Raw genomic sequence first — 4,403 nt, forward strand, 5'->3', positions numbered from 1 at the left:
CCCAATCCCCAGCCACTCACAGACACACCGTGTCCCACCCTCTAGACACTGTACCCAATCCCCAGCCACTCACAGACACACCATGTCCCACCCTCTAAAGACACTGTACCCAATCCCCAGCCACTCACAGACACACTATCTCCCACCCTCTGAAGACACTGTACCCAATCCCCAGCCACTCACAAACACACCATCTCCCACCCTCCGAAGGCATTGTGCCCAATCCCCAGCCACTCAGTCTAGTCAGGGCTGCCCTTGCAGAACTCACCTTGGCTGAGGACCAGCTAGCTTCAAGCCACTCTGAAATCAGCTTGCTGTTTCACCTGGAGCGTGGTAATACATCCCTCTTCAGGTGAACAAGGGCAGAAAAAACCCAATGAACCCCCCTGCTACAAAGAGCCTGCCAGCAGTCTTCTGTTCCTGTCTATCTCTCCACCCAAGGGCCATCCCAGAGCCCACTATGTTCTAAGATTTATTCCTTTCACCACCACCCAGCCAAACAGCTATCCAGACAATTCCTTGATCAAACAACACTGCCTTCTTGAGTTTAAATTTTATTTTACAAAAAGAGAAATAAAGAAAACTGATAGGCAGTTAGATACTGACTTACAATTGTTCTGTTTGCTTTTTTTTTTTAAAAAAGTGACATGAAACACAAGTAAAAATAAATACGTCATAGAAACAGCCAGTTGCCCAGTCTCTGGGGCAGGAGCGCCTGCCCTGCTGAGAGGAGGGAAGCCCATGATCACACCAGCAGCTGGATCACCCAGCCACAGATGCTCCTCAAAGTCAGGCACAGGTCTCAGGCCTCAGGGGCATCCTGAGGAAAGAAGACGGAAAACCAAAGCCAGGTGCCAGGACCCTGGGGCCACCTCATTATCCCCCACTCCTCCTGGCAGCAGTCTGGCCTTAGTGGTTATCCATAGCGACCCCCCTTAACCCACCTGGACCCTCTTCCCCTGACCTCTCTGTAGTTGGTACAAGGGAAAAACCTGTCTTGGGCAGGCTGGGGGGGATTCTTCCGGTGAGTCCCCAGCCCACCCTGAGTAACGCAACCAGATAACAGTCATTTTACATCCAAGTGCACATGAGCACAGCATACACATACTCACTGTCACTGTCTCTCTTTCACACACACACACACACACACACAGCTCTCTTCCAGGGAGGGTCCTGGGTCCAGTCACAGTATGAGGTCCTCTCTCTTCTGAATATCATCCCAGTAGTGGCAGCAGAGAGTACCCAAACCTCCCCAAGCCCTCTGCATTGCAGACGCTGCAGCCTGCCTGGCTACCCCTCCCCAATGCGCACTAGATTACTATGTTAAACAGACCTGCGAAAGGGAAAGGTGCACACTCAGGTCCCTGAAGAGCAAAGAAGTTGGACACTGCCTGCTCAAGAAGTTCATCGTTGTAAGACTCAGGTATTCATAAAAGGCCTAGGGCCAAGCTAGTAGCACAGAACAGATGTTAAGGGGGTCACAGAATACACAGAGCAGAAGAGAAGAGTTGGCAGCAGGGAATGCAGTCTGAAGGTGACCAATGGAGAGCGCAGCATTCTCATATAGTCCTTGAGGTGCTGATTCCTGGGAGCAGTCAGCAGAGGGCCAGAACATCTTGTGGGGGTCCTTTTGGGGAAGGATGACTTCTCTTAGGAATTTTGGTGGGGAAAGAGTCACTGAGCTGTGTGCAAAGAAAGCCATGGCTCAGAAGGGAAAGACTGGTCTTCTGAGGAATCAAAAGGAAGTGGAGGCTGGGCGCGGTGGCTCACACCTGTAACCCCAACACTTCGGGAGGCCGAGGCGGGCAGATCACTTGAGGTCATGAGTTCAAGACCAGCCTGGCCAACATGGTGAAACCCCATCTCTACTAAAAAATACAAAAACTAGCTGAGCATGGTCATGTGCGCCTGTAATCCCAGCTACTTGAGAGGCTGAGGCAGAAGGATAACTTGAACCCAGGAGGTGGAGGCTGCAGGGAGCTGAAATCACGCCACTGCACACCAGCCTGGGGGACAGGGCAAGACTCTGTCTCAAAAAAAAAAAAAAAAAAAAATGAAGTGGGAAGCAGGAGGTCGTATCCAGAGGAATGTAAAGCCCCCAGAAGACCTTCTCCACAGAAGACTCTGTCAGTCTATTCAAGCCTAGCATTGCTCTGAAACTGATAAGGACTCAGTTTCAGAGCAATGCCAGGCTTGAATAGACTGACACGGAGGGCCCTTCTCTGCTGACAACTTTGGGAGTGACCCAAGCCACTTAAGTTTGGCTAAGTGTTTCAACCAATGTGCAAAACTTTACCCTGCACTTTGCTTCCTGCTTCTGGATTGAGAAAGTTCATATTTAGTTGTGAATCACAGGTATATAGAGACTTCACACACTAATTCCTAGGGAAGAGAGCTCCAAGGACCAGATAGAATTATCCTTAATCAGGAGATGATGAAATAGATGCTTAAGGCGCATAACTCAAAGCAGTGTGGATTTCATAGATATCCAACCTAAAGAAAATGATATAACCCAACATGGTTCACTTCCTTTCTTAAATAGCTACTTTGTCCCTGTTCAATTTTATCTACATATATATTAAGAAAATCAAGCATCACTATAAATGGTAAACCTGAATCATTAAGTAGTACTGTGTTCCCCAGGCTGAGAACTTGGCTAAACCAGATGGATGAAAACATTCCATGGAAGACAATAGTAAGGGAAAATGCCTAGGCCTGATTTTCTGTCCTCCCTCTTATCACCAGCCCTCCCCTACTCAGGCCTGGATGGTGGGTGGTTACCACCAAGTGTTTATGATCAAATAAACTAAAACATGGTTCTTAGGCTGTGAGATACTTCCTTCTTCCCTCTCAAACATGATCATGCACATTTGCCTACCAGCACACATAAAGAGACAGTGGAAAAGTCAGAATGTTTTCAGGTTCTTTTCTTTAAAAAAAAAATCAAAAACCATGGACCTGGTAGCACTCCAATTTCCCATGATCCCACCCCCACCCCTCTACACAATAGAAACTGCACATGTAAGAGAAAGCCTTCTCTAGTCAGGTCAGCCTCCCAGAATGATGGCCTCTGCTGAGTAGAAGCAAGACCCAGCCCTGGAACACTGGGTAGCGTAGGCATGTGCTGCCTCTCAGAATACCCATTTACTTTCTGGCAGCTTCAAAAGCCCAACCCTCCAGCAACTGGTTTCAGTTCCCTGCTGGGAAGGTTCCTGGATTCTTGGAGGCTGCTACAGTGATTTCCTAGAAGTGAATATAGAAATACCCCCTTCACCACCACCACCACCACCACCAACACATGCACGCACACACGCACGCACGCACGCATCTCTGGGATCCCAGTGCTCCAGGGCCTAAGAGGCATCAGTATAACCCAGTTTCTGGGTGTATCCTATAAACTGGAGATTCAGTCTAGCTGACTCTTACTGCACCAGCCTCAACCTGAGAGCCCACTCCAACTAAGTCCCTTCACCATCCATTCTTGGGATGCATCTGAAAGAGAAAGCACTGGTTGGAACTGCTATTTTTAAATTATTAATATAATTTGCATAGCTAAATTGTAGATCTAAGGCTTCCATGAGTAGAAGAGTTAAGTGTCTGGCAGGGTGCTTATGAAAACACAAAGCTTCTTAAGTTCCACTTTTGGTGTTATTGGACAGCAGACAAACACACATATACACATGCACCCCATCCAACATCTCCTTGTCTCTTCACTGAGGCAATACCCCAGAGTCTGCTAAGGGCCTCCAAAGATGGAAACAGGCTGGTCAGAAGAGCTGCAGAAGCTCCTACTGGGATGATCTGACTAAGCTGCCTTCTGGGCTGGGAAGAGGCAGGTACAGCACCTGCCCAGTAAGGAGGGAGCCATGGGTAGGTGGTAAAGCTCTAAAGCCAAAGTTTGTTCATTATAAAGAACTGTCTGGAAAAGTCTTGGGCTGGGGGATGCAGAGGGGTTAAGGACACAAATAGGAAGACAGCCAGCGTTTAGCCTTAAGGACTAGATGACCCTCCCCTGGCATTGGCAATAAGGGGAGACCCAGAATGACTGGTGTGTTTTTTTGTTTTATTTTTGAGACGTAGTCTCTGTCGCCCAGGCTAGAGTGCAGTAGCGTGATCTCGGCTCACTGCAACCTCCACCTCCCAGGTTCAAGCGATTCTCTGGCCTCAGCCTCCCAAGTAGCTCTGGCTACAGGCGGGTGCCACCACGCCCGGCTAATTTTTTGTATTTTTAATGGAGATGGGGTTTCACCATATTAGCCAGGATGGTCTTGATCTCCTGACCTCGTGATCCACCCGCCTCGGCCTCCCAAAGTGCTGGGATTACAGGTGTGAGCCACCGTGTCACTGGCGTGCTCTTTTAAGAAAAAGTCCAGACTTAGGGCTCCTACACACAAAAGGGCTCC

This window comes from Cebus imitator, unplaced genomic scaffold, assembly GCF_001604975.1.
Source record: "Cebus imitator isolate Cc_AM_T3 unplaced genomic scaffold, Cebus_imitator-1.0 Scaffold0, whole genome shotgun sequence".
Lineage (NCBI taxonomy): Eukaryota > Metazoa > Chordata > Mammalia > Primates > Cebidae > Cebus > Cebus imitator.